The following is a 17,367-nucleotide window of genomic DNA, read 5'->3' on the forward strand; positions in this document are numbered from 1 at the left end:
TCTCCCCAAACAACCATTGTACCTGTGTCTTTGGTTAAACTCACAGGAGTGGGTGAAGAATCAACCACTTTTTTTTTTTTACCTTTTTCCCTCATAGCACTTCGAACACCCTTGCTCTTTTTTTCTTTTTCTTTTTTATTTTTACCACCAATTCCTCTAGATTCTGTAGTTTCAACACCTGCTTTAGACCCTACTAGTACAAACCTATTCTCCAAATTTTTTCTCTCCCTGCAACAACCTTGCGAGCAAGAATCTTTACTCTTTTCTTAGAGGTTGGGGTGATGGAAAGGATGATAGTGGGTGTGGAAGTCTAATCAACTGAATTTCAGTTTTGAAAAGACTTTGGAGTATATCCCTAGAATCTAGGTACTTCAATTCGGTTGGGACTTTTTTTAACAAAACTGGTTCACTTGTAACGGATAAGTCCAAAAAGAGTTTGGAATTAAGTAGGACTCTGCTCATGATCCAAATATCATTATTTCAAATTATGCAGAGTGTAAAAGACATACTGTGTTATCTTGATGAACCAGGCTCTTCACTGATAATTCTCTTGTGTAAGTCTAAATTTGCCAAAATAGAGAAAATATCATTAGAGATTAATGAGTCATTTTAACACATGGCACAAGAGTATACTGTTGAAAGTATGCAAAAATTAATCTAATTATATACATATTTTCAGATTTTCTAACCAAAACCAACAATTTGTTTTTCAATTTTTTTTTCGTTGTGAATTCTGAACTGATCCTTTTAGGTGATCTTAATCATACCTAATTCTAACTTGTTCCTTTCAAAGTGATCTCTACTTAGGGCTTTTGTGAAGATGTCAGCTATTTGCTTGTCAGTAGCACAAAATTCCACAGTGATCAACCCTTTTTTCATAGTTATTCCTCAAAAAGTGATACCCAACATCTATGTGCTTAGTTCTCTTATGGTGAACCGGGTTCTTGGTCATACTAATAGCACTAGTGTTATCAAAAAAATGGGAATACAACCAACATAAATTTCAAAGTCCTTTAATTATTGTTTGATCCACAACAATTGAGTACAACATGGAGCAGCAGCAACATACTCAGCTTCGGCAGTAGATAAGTCCACTAAATTTTGCTTTTTGGTGGCCCAAGACACAAGACATGAGCCAATAAAGTATGCCATACTCGAGGTGCTCTTTCTATCTACAAGAAAACCTGCATAATCAGCATCATCATATCCCACAAGATTGAAATTACTACCTTTTGGATACCAAAGACAAAGATCAGTGGTGCCTTTTTGATATCTCAAAATTCTCTTGACAACAGTCAAGTGAGACTCCTTTGGATTTGTCTAAAAGTTTGCACAAAGGCCTACACTAAAGACAATGTCAGGTCTACTAGCAGTGAGATACAACAATGATCCAATCATTCCCCTATATAACTTCTGATCGACAGATAAACCAGGTTCATTTATATCCAACTTTGTAGCTGTTGCAATAGGAGTTTCAATTTCTTTGAAATCTTTCATTTTAAACCTTTTAAGTAACTCTTTTACATACTTCTACCGATGGATCATAGTTTTATTTGGATTTTGTTTAATTTGTAAGCCTAAAAAAAAATTAAACTCACCCATCATGCTCATTTCAAATTCACTCCCCATTAGTTTAGCAAATTCTTTACTTAACTTATCAGTAGTTGCTCCAAAGATTATATCATCAACATATATCTGAACTACCAAGAGATATTTACCTTTTTCTTTCAAGAATAAAGTATTGTCAATTTTACCTCTCTTTTAGTCATGCTCAAGCAAAAATTTTGATAATCTTTCATACCAAGCTCTTGGCGCGTGCTTGAGCCCATAAAGTGCTTTGTCAAGTTTGTACACATGATCAGGACTCTCCTTGCTTTCAAACCCTGGAGGTTTCTTGACAAATACTTTTTCCTTTAGATAGCCATTGAGGAAGGCACTCTTGACATCCATCTGGTGGACGGTGAATTCCATGTAAGCAGCAAAGGTATAAGGAGCAAAGGTTTTATCATAGTCTATGCCCTCCTCCCAGCTATATCTTTGAACCACCAATCTTGCCTTGTTCCTTGTAACAGTTCCATCTTCATCAAGTTTGTTTCTGAAGACCTATTTTGTGCCAATTCCTAATCTGTCCAAGGGTCTTGGTACCATATACCAAACTTGACTCCTTTCAAATTGGTTGAGTTCATCTTGCATTACATTTACCCAGTCTGCATCCTACAAAGCCTCAGCAACATTTTTAGGTTCAATAAGAGATAAGAAAACATCAAAAGCACAAAGATTTTTTAATGAAGATATGGTTTTGATTCCAGAGGTTGGATCAGTAATTATGTTCTCAGTGGGATGAGAACTTCGATATTTATAAGGTTTCACAACCAACTGGTTTTCCTTTGATGTTCCTTCAGTGTTTTGTTGCTGTGGAACATGTTCATGGACAGGTTCCCTTGAGGTTTGAGAATCATTTCCTCTTTGTTCTATTCCCCCTGTCAGGTTGCCCTGGGTAGAAGGACCTGTTCCATCACCTGTTCCTTCTTCCAGTGCAACTTCAGTCTGGGCTGTGGTTTCATTTATGTTTCTTACCAGCCCAATTGCTTCATCATCATGTTCCTGTCTCTCAAAAAGAATGTTAGTTTCATCAAAATCCACATGAACACCTTTTTCAACACACATAGTTCTTTTGTTATATACCTTATATGCTTTACTATGTGAAGAATATCCCAAGAATACTTCCTCATCACTTCTGGGATCAAACTTTCCTAGGAAGTCTTTACCATTGTTGTGCACAAAGCACTTGCATCCAAATGCCCTAAGATGGGATATATTTGGTTTTCTCCCTTTAAGTAACTCATAGGGAGTCTTCTCTACTAGAGGTCTTGTCATGCACCTATTTATGATATAACATGCAGTATTTACAGCTTTTGCCTAGAAGCTATGGGGCAGCTTACTAGAAAGAAGCATAGTTCTAACCATTTCTTCAAGAGTCCTATTCTTTCTTTCAACTACTCCATTTTGTTGTGGAGTTCTAGGGACAGAAAAATTATGATCTATGCCATGCATATCACAAAATTCAGCAAATTTAGCATTTTCAAATTCAGTACCATGATCAGACCTAATTGATGCAAGTTGATTTCCTAATTATTTTTGAGTTTTTCTAACAAAGGAAGTGAACATGTCAAATACTTCATCTTTAGATGTTAAAAACAGTGTCCAGGTAAACCTAGAATAATCATCAACAAGCACCATCACATATCTCTTACCACCTCTACTTAATGTTCTCATTGGACCACAGAGATCCATATGAACCAGTTCCATCGTTCTGGTGGTACTTACCACTTTCTTGCATTTAAAAGAGGATCTTACCCGCTTCCCCCTTGCACAATCCTCACAAACTTTGTCTTCCTTGAACTTAATGTTAGGCAGTCCTATCACCAGGTCATTGGCGACTAATTTGTTAAGTTGACTCAGACTTGCATGTCCAAGTCTCTTGTGCCAAAAGAGGGGATCATTATCCAGCACACTTAAGCAAGTGAGTTCATTTTCTGACAGTGTGGACAGATATACAATATATATATATATATATATATATATATATATATATATATATATATTTCACTCTTTTCCCTGTAAAACAATCTTGTCAGTGGTAAGATTAATCACAAAGTATTTTGTGAAGGTGAAAGCTACCAAGTTACCTCTATCACACAGTTTTGATAAACTAATTAGACTGTATTTTAGGCTGTCTATCAAATAGACATTCTCAATCGAGTGAGAGTCAGTCTTACCTACCTTACAAACCCCAATGATCTCACCTTTCTTCCCATTTCCAAATGAGACATTACCTCCTTTGAGATCCTCAAGTGAAAGGAACTGGTTCTTGCTTCCTGTCATGTGCTTTGAGCAGCCATTATCCATATACCATATTTGGCTGCTCCCCTTCACTTGGACCTAAAAAAGGAAATCAGGGGTTAGTCTTAGGAACCCAAACTAGTTTGGGTCCCTTTCTATAGGCAAAAGGATGAATTAAATTCTTTTTAGCCCAACTTGGTAACCAATTCTTCCCTTGAACAAAATTTTTGTTCTTTTGACTGGCCCTTTCTTTTGCGTTACATTCACTTTTATAGTGACCAGTCTTACCACAGTGAGTACAAATCTTGTTCTCAGGAAAAGTGAGGTACTTGCTTTTAGGATCCCACTTAGGTAGCTGATTCCCAAAGCCAAGTCCTCTCCTATTGCTATTGTGATGTTCCTGTAGCCATGACAAAGCATCGGAGGACCTGTTCCATTTACAAGTTCTGTCTCTTCGTTCAGCTCTTTACTTCTTCCATTCAATTTCCTATTGAGGGCAGTTTTTGATGTGGTGATCAGTCTTTTCACACTTGTAGCAGCCCTCATTGGTCTATTTTTCAGTAACCCTTAGTTTGTTGTAGCCTCCACTTCTTGAAGAACCCTTTCCTCTCATCAGGTTCTTCTTGAAGTCCTTTATGATCATAGCCATTTCATCTTCCTCTAGATAAGAAACTTCAGTGATTCTGAGTGCCAGGCTCCTTTCCTTCTTGGGTACATCCATCTTCATGGTTTGCCTTCTTAGTTCATAAGCGGTGAGATTTCCAATTAGCTCATCCAACCTAAGAGTGGCGATGTTCTTTGACTCCTGAATAACAGTGATTTTTCTCTCCCATGAGACTGGCAGAACCCTTGTCAAAATCTTCTCAACTTTGTCTTCTTCAAGAATAACCCTTCCAATAGACTTAAGTTCATTTGTTTGTGTGGTGAACCTTGTATACATCTCTTGGATGGTTTCTCCTTCCTTCATGGTAAAATTCTCATATTGAGATTATAGTAACGTTCCTCTAGACCCCTTCACCTGAGGTGTTCTTTCATGAGCCACTTGCAAAGTGTCCCAAATTTTCTTAGCAGTAGTACAACTTTGAATTCTGTTGTACTCGTCTGGACCGAGTCCACAAATAAGTCATTTCTTGGCTTTAGTATTCTTCTCCCATTTCCTCAAGTCGTCAGCAATGCAGTCAGCTCTTGTTTTTGGCACCTCTTCTCCTTCGGCATTTATCTTCATGGTAGCCAGTGGACCATCTGTGACAATGTCCCATAGCTCATAATCTTCTCCTATGATGTGGTCTCTCATTCTATTTTTCCACCAGGAGTAGTACTAGCCATTGAAGAGTGGTAGCCTAGCAGTGGATTGCCCTTCCTAGTTTCCAGGTAGTGCACTCATCTTGATCTTCTCCTAAGGTGTAGCCTCTTCAAGGATAACTTGCTCTGATACCAATTGATGTTTTATACGTCAATACCACACAAGAGGGGTGGGGTGATTTGTGTGGTGTCCAATTTTTTCCGTGCACAGATTATAGAAGGACATGGTTCTTCTATGTGTTCCAACAACTACTGTTGCGGAATAATAAGTAAAGAAAATAAATAACACAGAGATTTTTACGTGGAAAACACCTGGCTCAAAAGGTGAAAAGGCCACGACCTACTTCTCAGTAGAATTTTTCCGAACTCTCCACTAAATCACCGAGTCAAAAACTGCATTTATAAAATACTTTTGTAAACCTAGGATTAACTCTAATCCCGTTGTGGGAACCAGAATCTAACTGCTGCGACAACATCAAGTTAACTCTAACTTGAATGCTCTGAGTACCTATTACAATTGCCTCTAGATAAAGCTGAAAGGTACAATATGAAAACACCAACAATAATTGAACTAGAATAAAAGACAGACACTTGGAGCTAGTTCTTCTATCTAGTTCATGTAGTTTCAGGTTCGAACACTTGAATCACACACGAACTGCTTGCAAAATGCCTTGCTATTTTGCTCTCAATTCACGTTTAACTTCTACTTTTGTGCGTCACATGTAGAATGAGAATATCCTGCGATTTATAGAGTTAGTAGAGTAGAAAATAACTAGAGCTCTAATGCTACTCTTCCTTGGTGGAAGAGTTCTAGTTGATCTCAACCTCTAACTCCTCCCTTATCCTGGATAGTGTTCTCTTTGATTAAGGAGTCCTTCTCCTTATCAATTATGCAGCCCTTTTCGATCAGGAGATATCTATTATTATGCCAGATTTCGTTTATCTCCTGCATGTGCATCTCACGTGGTTTGAATCTGCCCGTGTCTATGCCTACCAGTGATGGATCTGGTTCATCCCTAAGTTCCTTTGTCGATCTTCAAAACTATCCTTTACTTGGTCCAACACTTGCTATATATAGCGCAGGTAGGAGTGGAGTTAATCGTACTAGATGTGTACAAGCATATGCACAAAACTACATTCAGGTCTGCTATATTCAAAGTGCCTGCAACCATAAATTACTTTACTATGTTAAGGTAATCCATGAGAATTCTATAAGTAGCAACAAGCCTACCTGATTCAGAACCAGCCATTCTAATATAGATATCTTGCCCTCCGTTGGCTCCCTGCCAAATGTCAAACAGATCCTCGAACCACAATAAGCATCCACTTCCTCCATCGCGTATGTCAGGATTTGCGTAAGCCATACAAGAGCAATTTTTAGAGCAGATATTCTTGCATTCTTCTAGTGTCATAGTCACATTGGACCATGAATTCCGTGTGTCTGGAAATTTGATATGTGGATACTTCAAAAATGCGTCTCCTCGAAGAAAATTTAGTTCAGTTCTCCGAACACAACCACCTGACCAGTCTGTCTTCTTCCAAGCTTCCCTATTGTTGGGCAAAAATTTGTCTAAGCATCCACATACAGGAGAATATTGACTGTTGCAACCACCATATGCACCACACAACTTATACATATCACAGTTATCTGCCGGTATTAAGAGGAAAGGGACCCAACCCTGTTTTCCATCACCCCAAATCCAAACCTGTAGGATACCATTCTGAGTTAATGTCAACCTCACGATAATTGAAGATGTGAGCTTATATCCAAAATACACCTCCATCTTACTTGAAAATACTCCAAATGTGTAGAAATGACCTTCTCTCGAGTTCTGTGTCCCACTGAAAGAGCGACCATTCCACGGTCCAGAGCGATATATGACATCTAAGCCCTTCTTCAGGAAGTTCTGAGGATAACCAGAAGGATCACAGTGGTATGTATAATCACCGGGAGTTGGATCCTCTTCGTTCTTCTATGATTTAATAATTCTCAAATCTATAAAAGTTTCAAGACATACTCAATATAGAATTTAATTTTTTTAATCTTGCCTTGAGTGCATAAAGATTATCCTTATTGACTTTTGAGTTACTTCTCTATTTATAAATAATTGGATACACAAATAGGAAAATATTAATAATTTCAGTATTATTAATTATTAAAAGTGAGTACCATTAATTACTTTTTTTGAAATATATCATTAATTACTTGTTAAGTCAAAAAAAGAAAAAAAAGAAAAAAAGAAAAAAAAGAGAGCAAGACACTTAAGAATTGGGCCTAAAGCCCATAGAAAGATCCGTTGAAAGAAAAAGGAAAAGAACGAGAGGTCAAGGGTTGGAAAGTAAGTGCAAGGAATTCAAAACAACAAAAATATAGATTTTCAAGGAGCAAGAACAAGGCAGTGTGTAGGTCATTGTGAGAGCTATTCCGCAGGACATTCTTTAGGGCACGACTGAGGTAATTCTTTTTATGGAATTGTAAGCGATAACATCATTATACACTAGAATCTAACACCCTAATGGGCTGAATTCATAGAAACGTTTTACAAAACCTCAAGAACACCCATCAAGTACGAGTTAGGTTTTTGGTGTTACAAGATAAATTCTTCACTTTTATTAGATCACTATAACGGGTTAAGGTTGTTAGAGATAGTAAAGAATTGTTAGAACAAGACCTCATCCAAAAACTTAGAAATTTAAAAGTTGAACCTAAAGTTCTTAGAGTTGAGAAAAGAAAAATTAGGGAAGTTGGATACTTATCGTGACTTATTGTTGTAGTATTTGATCGTTGAGTTGACTACAAGAATTGAAACTTACATTGTTGCTTGAAAGGAAAAATTGAGGTGAGTGAATATAATTCTTTACTAAAATGGTTCTACTCACAAAAACATGCCCATAAGTATTTGATAAAATACTTTAAAGAGTCAATATGTGCTTAATTGGAACGAGTGAGTACATGTTGACTAAGTATATTCTAATTAAAGCTTATATATTTTACTCGAGAAGTATAAGCGTCTATTTTTCATATTTTTATGCTTTATTACATGATCTTACATGTTAAAGATTCAAGAGTTAGAGAGAACTTTTAAAAAATACTTTGAGTAATTTTATTTCATGCTTATGCTATGTATACACTCAAGAATATTATTATGAATATTGAAAGGTCACTTTCAAACAAGATTTAGACTTGAAAAGTCACAAAAAGAAGTTTTAGAAAGAAAAGATTTTTGGGAGTATCCTCTATTCTGAGAAGGGGTCATCGTCCAGGCCGAGGGTCCTGATCAAGCCGTTGACTTCCTGAAACTACTTGTGCCAATGTAGGGAGCACACGAGCCGAGAGTCTCATTACTGAGAATTTGCCTAGCCACACTAAGGTATGATACATGAGCGCCGAGAACCATGAAGCGAATAGCACCTCGTGGATTGGGCCTATTCGATCAGGTCTGGATCGAACCCATGCCGATCACACGATGACTAAGACATAAATAAGTCAAGATAGTTGGAACTCCCGAAGCATAAAGGGAAGTATTTTTTTTTAGATAAGAAAGAAAAAGAAAAGAATTTCTTTTAGAATATTCATAAACTGCTGTTATACAATTATTTTAGAATTATTCTTGGAAGCTTTATATTTTTCATCCATTTAGAATCTTTGCTTGTAATGTATATTTTAATAAAGTTTTGTCCCCTGTCGTTGAGACTCACTGAGTACAATGAATGGTACTGACGTTCTCTTTTGCGAACCTGCGTTGGTCTGCGGTATAATATAGGAACCGATTTTGCAGGCAAGCAGGCTACAGGTTAGGACTTCCCTCACTTCCACTACTATTGGTGAGCTCCACTTTTGTTCGTAGAATATTCCTTTGAGTCGTCATTATTTAGCTATTTCTTTGTTTACTTAGAGAACTTGCCAGAAAATCTCATGTCCTGAGCAGTGTGTCAGTTTATCAGTAGTGGCTTCATAGACACAGTCGGTGGATTAAGATTAAGGTGTTTTTGATAATAACTTTGTAGTATTTCAGTAGTTACTACGAATAAAGTTTTGGAGTTGGTTTGTTTTAGATATTCAGATTAATTAAAAGTATTTGATTAAAGTATTGCCTTATTTCATATAAAGTTTGAAGTTATAATAGTTTTGATAAGCGCATATGATTCGCTCGGTCAAATTTAGCGATCGGTGCCGGTAACGGCTTGTTCAGAAACTGGATCGTGACACGTGATGAGCGGTATCCATGTGAATGCAACATTATCAGTCAAACACGAGGTAAATGTCTCTGCAGTTCAAATATACGGATCCAATTTCAAGTGTTACCAAAAATAATTGTGTCTTCTCGGATTGTTATCGGATCATGCGGGATGACAAAGACTATGACTTGAAATGAAGAAATAGGAATTCTTTTTTATTAAAGGAGGTAAATAGTTCGTTGTTGTGAACATGAAAGAATAAGAAAAATATTTTAACAACATTTGATTAGAAATTACAATACCTAACATTAACAAAAGAAAAGGAATCCTTTAGAATAGTCTTATTCAAGGTTACATTTCATGGAAATATCATGGATATGTCTAGACAACTTTTTATAAAAATATAATTTCTTTTATAAAAATATCTATAAAAGTAAATGTGTGTGTATAAAATGATGTGTGTATATATATAAAACCAAAACTGATTAAATGAAACGTCCGAACTGACATATTCCCTCCATTCACTTTTACTTATCAATTATACGAAAAATATATTTTCACTTATATTTGTCCATATTAGCAAATAAAGAGACAATAATTTTTTCATGTTTTACCTTTATTATTAAATATTCTATTCCCCTTCATTTTTCAAGATATTTTGAAATGCTATGGGTATTATGATAAAATATGTATTTTATTTATTATTTCTTAAAAGAAGTGCAAAGTCCATTATGAATAAGTAAAAGTGAACGTAAAAGGAAAATGTTGGACAAATTGGGTTAACACATGGGAATTATAGCCATAACCCGCGTGCAGTAGTTGAGGTTCGGTACGCTTGGATGCTCAAGTGGCCCGATAAAATATTCATTGAATACACCATTATTATTTGAATAGTTAAATAGTTATTTGTATAATAACTGTTTTCTTTTAGCTGGTTTTGACTTTTCTATTTTGTAAGAAGTATTAATTCATAGTTTTTAATGTAATTTATTAACTTATAAAGTGTTTAATATAGATGTATAAATTCACATTGAAAGATAATCAAGTAGATGCTTTGACTTTGACTTTTGAGTGGAGATGGTACAAAAATCAATATGTGCGATCTAAATTAGGTCAGTCTCACGGAAAGGAAAAAGGAAGAAAATTCCTTGATGACAAGTACACCTCTCGGCCAGTTACAAAATTCCAACCAAGCTTCATGCCCGGTAAGAGTGTATCAGTCGGGTGATCAAAATTCTGCCGTAGGAAATTATTAGCCTGTTTAGCCAATTCGGAGAAATCAACTTATTTTGAGAAGTATTTTTTTTATCACCTTATTTTGAAAAAAATACTTTTAGAGAGAAACAATTTATGTTTGGCTAATCACTCTGAAAAATACTTTTAAGTAATAATTTGTGTTTGGTCAAGCTTTTCAGAAAGTGCTTTTAAGTATCAAATTACGAATAAGGATATGAATAGAGTTACTTAATAGTTAATATTATAAGTAAATAAATAATTTTAAAAATTTATTATTACATGCAATAGTTAAATCTTTTTATTTTATTTAAGTAAAATATGAAAATAAAATTTAAAAGTACTTAATTCTTTTAATATAAGTTAAATATATTAAAAATCATTCAACAACTATAAAAGCATTCACCCCTAAAGTCACTATATATTAGAAAGTTATCCTAAAAATAATAAAAAATATTTATACATTAATATCCTAAGTATTAGATTTAACGGTTATTTTGGTATATACTATATTTTGTTAAGGGTATTTTTGGTAAGAAGAAAAGTCTAAACTGCTTCTGCTTCTACTTTTGGGAAGAAGCTATTTTTTTCTGCTTCTCAGAAACTGTTTCTGCTTCTTCCCAAAAGTAATTTTTTCCCCCAAAAAAGCTTGGCCAAACACCTCAAGTTAGGAAAAAAAATACTTTTGGCCTCTTGAGAAGCTTGGCCAAACAGGCTATATCACCACCAGCTTCTACATGATTTCCAGAATCTAGCAATTGTGCAATGGAATTCAGCACAGATCTAGAGGTATTAGTTGACCACAAAACATTGTCAGCGCCGTTGAGAAGGACAATGTAACGATCCGATCGGTCGTTTTGAGCTCTAGCGCATCGTTCGGCGGTTTTAGGCCTTGAGTAGTTTTACTTCATGTATTACGACTTGTATGTGTGGTCGGAATTAGATTTTGGGAAGCTCGAAGTTGATTCGGAAGGAAAATTCTCAATTTAGAAGCTTTAAGTTGGAAGAGTTGACTTTTGAGTAAACGACCTCGGAATCAGGATTTGGAGGTTTCAATAGGTCCGTATGATGACTTCGGACTTGGGCGTATATTCGGGTTGAGTATCGGGTGGTCCGGGAGCATTTCGGCGCTTATTATGGAAGGTTGGCATTTTAGAAGTTTCAGAATTTCTTAAGTTTGATTTGAAGTAAATTTTGGTGTTATCGATGTCTGTTTGGGGTTCCGAGCCTTGAAATAGGTTAGTATCGTGAATTGTGCGTAAAGTTTGGTGTCATTCCAGGATGTTTTAAGTATGAATCAAACGCATTCGTCGAAGTTCGAATGTTTGAAATTTTTTCCAAGTTTGACTATGGTTTAACTTTAAGGCTACCGGGTTCGTATTTTAGGGTTGGGACTTGGAATAGGTTCGTTTCGTCATTTGGAACTTGCCTGCGAAATTTGGTGTCATTTGGAGTTGATTTGATGTAGTTCGGACGATTGGTTGTAATTCTAGAAGTTCTTGAAGTTCATTGTGATTTTCATGCATTTTGGCGTCTGATTTGTTATTCTAGATGTTATTTCGGCATTTTTGTCGCGCGAGCAAGTTCGTATGATGTTTTTAAACTTGTGTTGATATTTGGTTTGGAGCTCCGATGTAATGACCCAGCTGGTCATTTTGGAAATTTAAGTCCCGTTCGGCAGCATAAGGCCCTGAGCAGCTTCGTATTATGTGTATTGACTTGCGTGCGTAGTTGAATTCAGTTACCAGATGATTCGGAGTGATTTGAAAGTTCATAAGTTTGATTCGTGGTGCGATTTGTATTTTTGGCCTTGTTTGATGTGATTTGAGACCTCGAGCGAGCCCGTGTTAGGTTATGGAACTTGTTGGTATGTTTAGACGGGATCCCGGGGGTCTTGGGTGTGTTCCGGATGGGTTACGAACCATTTACTTCTATTTTTGAACTGCTGTTTTCTGTCTTCTGGTGTTCTTTTTTGCGATCGCGAAGTGCCTTTCGCGTTCGCGAAGTGTTACTGCTGACCACCTCATAAGTCTTCATCGCGTTCGCGTTCAACCTATCGCGTTCGCGAAGGTTTGCCTTTCCCTTCTCCGCGTTCGCGTTTAGTCACCCGCGTTCGCGAAGCACTTCCTGGCAGCCTCACATTCCTTCTTCGCGGTCGCATCCATCCTTCCGCGGTCGCGTAGGTCATCGTTCCCTCTTCTTCGCGTTCGCGTTCACATCGCTTCTTTCGCATTCACGAAGGGTTTTCTTGGCAGCCTAAATTTCCTTCTTCGCGAACGTGAGACTTTCTCCGCGTTCGCAATGCTTTCAGGCCTGGGCAGAATATAAGTTTTCCGAATCGAGGGTTAGGCCATTTTTATCACATTTTGACTTGTAGAGCTCGGTTTTGAGCGATTCCTTGTGGGGTTTTCAAGCAAATCGATTGAGAAAGTGTTCTTCACCTAGAATTTATTTATTTTCATGATTCTATCTTTATTTTTATCATTTAATTTGTGTTTTGAGTTGAGGAAAATGGTGGTTTTTGAAGAAAATTTCAAAATGAAAAAATATCACGATTTGAGGGACGAAATGATATCGGAATTTGATAAATTTAGTATGGTTGAACTCATGGTTAAATGGGCATTCATATTTTGTAACTTTTATCGGGTTCCGAGACGTGGGCCCCACATGCGACTTTTGGGTTAAATTTTGAATTTTTGTAGAAACTTTGTATTTTCATATGGAATTTATTCCTACAATTTGTATTGATTGAATGGAATTAATTATGACTAGATTCGAGCTGATAGGAGCCGAAAATCGAGGAAAGGGCATATTACATGACTAATTGAGCGCAGTTTGAGGTAAGTATCTGGCCTAACCTCGAGTAGGGGAATTACTCCTTAGGCATTGAGTCTTATTGTAATGACCCGGTCGGTCGTTTTGAAAGTAATAACCCCGATCCCCTATTGACTATTTCCCCCGCATCTATTTCTACTATTGTGACTTGTCGGGAGGCTTCGTTTTGTTTTTTGGAGTGTTCCGGAACACTTAGTCCCTAAAACGGGAGCTTAAGCCTTAGGATTTAGACCGTAGTCGGAATTGTGTGAAGACGACCCCAGAATGGAATTCTGTCGGTTCTGTTAGCTCTGTTAGGTAATTTTGGACTTAGGGGCGTGTCCGGATTGTGTTTTGGAGGTCCGTAGCTTATTTAGGCTTGAATTGGCGAAAGTCAATTTTTTGAAGTTTTGAACTGGTAGTGGACTTTTTGATATCGGGGTCGTTTTCCGATTTCGGAAGTTGGAGTAGGTCCGTAATGTTGAATATGACTTACGCGCAAAATTTAGGGTCAATCGGATGTGGTTTTGTTAGTTTCAACGTCGGTTGTTGAATTTGGAAGTTTCAAGTTCTTTAAGTTTGAATCAGAGGATGATTTGTGATTTTAGCGTTGTTTGATGTGGTTTGAGGGCTCGACTAAGTTCGTATGGTGCTTTAGGATTTTTTGGTATGTTTGGTTGAGGTCTCGGGAGCCTCAGGTGAGTTTCGGGTGCTTAACGGGTGAAAGTTTGGACTTAGAAGAATTTTTGAGTTGCTGGTTCTGGTGTTTTCGCACCTGCGGTGGGAAGTCCGCAGGTGCGGCTTCGCAGAAGCGAGGCTGGGATCGTAGGTGCATTTTTAGGCCGGGGAGTCAGTGGTCACAAATGCGACGAGTGAGCCGCAGGAGCGGAGCCGCATCTGCAGAAGGGCAGTCATAGATGCGGAGATGAGAAGGACCCATGGTTCCGCAGAAGCGCACCCACAAATGCGGACTTAGGCGCGCAGGTGCGGGCTCTGGAGTTTTATGAAAACTCGCAGGTGCGGCGTCCTAGCTGCAGAAGCGGTACCGCAGGTGCGGTTCTGGGCTCGCAGAAGCGAGTTTGCTAGGCAGAAAAGAGAGAGTTTCGAGGGTTTGAGTCATTTCTCCATTTTGGACTTGGGAGCTCAGAAATTGGCGATTCTTTGAGGGATTTTCAGAGAGAGTTTTGGGGTAATGATTCCTAACTCGTTTTTTTTTGTATTTCATTAAAACAATAGTTGTTTTCTCCATTTAATTTCGGTTTTGGATTGAAAAGTTGGGAAAATGGGGGAAACGTTCCCTAAACGAAATTCTGAGTTTTGATTGGGATTTAGACATCGGATTTGGTGAATTTTGGTACGAGTGAACTCGTGAGTGAACGGGCTTCCGTATTTTATGACTTTTACCAGATTCCGGGAAGTGGGCCCCACAGGCGATTGTTGAGTTAATTTCGGAATTTTCGTTAAAGACTTCGTTAATTAGATGAGTCTATTATTGTTGTATTTATGTTACGTAATTGCTTTTGACTAGATTTGGGCCATTCGGAGCCGGATATTCGTGGGAAAGGCATTGCGACCGATTAATTGAGCTTGACTCGAGGTAAGTGGCTTGCCTAACTTTGTGTGGGGAAAATCCCCTTAAGATTAGCAACTATTGTGATATGTGAGCGCCGTGTACGTGAGGTGACGAGTACATACACGGGCTTGTTGTGGTAAAACCCGATTTTCTTACTGAGCAACAACATGTTTTTCTATTATTTTGAGTTATACCATTTTAATGAGTATTAATCTATTTTCATTCTTAATTGCGTTATTCCAATATGTGTAGCTATCATGTTTAGTCTAATAAAATATATCTACGTCTCTTAATTGTTTATGTGAATTCTGTGCAACATGCTTAGTGAATTTTCTGCTTCTTTCATGACTGGTACTTAGTCTAAATCGTAAGAATTTCGTGATGTAGTTGTATTTCTATCGTTCGCGCTGCATATTTACTTTGGAACTACGGAACGGTATTTCGGGAGATCCCCCTGTACTGCATATTTACTTTGGGACTACGGAACAATTTTTTGGGAGATCCCCCTGTACTGCATATTTACTTTGGGACTACGGAACGGTATTCTGGGAGATCCCCCTATCTTGCATATTTACTTTGGGACTATGGAACGGTATTTCGGGAGATCCCCCTATACATTTACGTTTGGGACTACGAGACGGTATCTCGGGACATCCCCTATTATGTTTCTGTATACTGAGTTGTTACCTTTTATTATTTCATTGTTGTTAAATTTCATCCTTTATTTTATTGCGGTATTACACTCTATATTATTTTATTATATATTTTCCAGTAGGGCCCTGACCTGACTTCGTCAGTACTCGACCGAGGTTAGGCTTAGCACTTAATGGGTACCGATTGTGGTATACTCATGCTACTCTCTGCACATGTTTTTCGTGTGTAGATCCAGGTGCACCTTATCAGCCGCACTATCAGTGAGCCGAGTCAGATTTGGAGACTTCAAGGTATATCTGCCGCGTCCGCAGACCTCGGAGTCCCATTTTACTCTTTCTCATGTCCATTATCTTCTGTATTTTTCCTTGTTAGACTCTGATGTATAGAGACACTCGATTTATCCTTCTGTAGTTTGTGATTCACGATGTTCCGGGTTTCGGGATTTGTTGTGTATTTTTGAATAGTTGGTTAAATGTATATTTTTATTTCACTATTCTGCAAAATGTTAGGCTTACTTAGTTGTAGAGACTAGGTTCCGTTACGACGTCACATAAATTGGGTCATGACAAGTTGGTATCAGAGATCTAAGTTCATAGGTGTCGTGAGTCACAAACCGATTTAGTAAAGTCTCGCGGATCAGTACGGAGACGTCTGTACTTATCTTCGGGAGGCTATGGAACTCTTAGGAAAATTTCACTACTTTGATTCCTTGTCGTGCGAAAATTGTTGACTTCAAAGATTCTAAACTTCTGTATTCTATTCTCTCATAGATGGTGAGGACACGTACAAGCAGATCTGATAACCAGGCAGCCGCTCCCCCTGCTAGAGCTGCGAGAGGCCGGGGCCGGGGTAGAGGCTGAGGACGTCCACGTGGTGCAGCCAGAGCACCCGCACGAGCTGCTACAGAGGAGCTCTCAGTAGCTCCAGCTGGAGGGCAGACACCTGAGGTACCTGTTTCTGCACCAGCCCTCCAGGAGACTCTAGCCCAGTTTCTGAGCATGTTCAGCACCTTAGCTCAGGCTGGATTGATTCCACTTGCTCCTGCCACATCTCAGGCCGGGGAAGGAGCACAAACTCCCATCACCGGTACTCCAGAGCAGCGAGTTCAGGTCGACCAGGTTCCAGATGTTGTACCAATGCAGCCGGTAGCTCCAACTCAGCCCGAGGTTAGGGCAACAACTTCTGAGGTGGAGCAGCTCAGACTTGAGAGGTACAAGAAGTACCACCCACCTACTTTCAGCGGATTGGCTAAATATGATGCTCAAGGTTTTCTGGAGGAGTGTCATCGTATTCTCCGTACTTTGGGCATAGTGAGGACGAGCGGGGTTTCTTTTACTACATTCCAGCTTAGAGGAGCAGCCTATCAGTGGTGGCGTGCTTATGAGTTGAGTAGTCCAGCTGAGGCAGCTTCGCTTACATGGACTCAGTTCTCGGACATATTTTTGAGAGAGTATGTCCCTCAGAGCCTCAGGGACTCATGGCGCGCGGAGTTTGAGCAGTTGCGCCAGGGCTCTATGACTGTGTCAGAGTATGCAGTTCTCTTCAGTGATTTGGCCCGACATGCACTGGCCTTAGTTGCCACAGTTCGAGAGAGGGTTCGACGGTTTATTGAGGGACTGCATCCCGGCATCCGGAGTAGTATGGCTAGGGAGTTAGAGATGGATATTTCTTATCAGCAGGTTGTGAGTATTGCCATGAGATTTAAGGGCATGTTTGCCCGGGATAGAGAAGAGAGGGAGGCCAAGAGGTCTCGAGAGACTTGTTATTAT

At 38.4% G+C, this 17,367-nt stretch overlaps 1 pseudogene; it reads right to left on the reverse strand.

Moving 5' to 3' along the window:
• Positions 1 to 6,320: 6,320 nt before the first annotated feature.
• Positions 6,321 to 17,367, reverse strand: part of LOC107778045 (S-locus-specific glycoprotein BS29-2-like) — a 114,939-nt pseudogene continuing 103,892 nt past the window's right edge.

Source organism: Nicotiana tabacum, chromosome 2 (assembly GCF_000715075.1).
Source record: "Nicotiana tabacum cultivar K326 chromosome 2, ASM71507v2, whole genome shotgun sequence".
NCBI lineage: Eukaryota > Viridiplantae > Streptophyta > Magnoliopsida > Solanales > Solanaceae > Nicotiana > Nicotiana tabacum.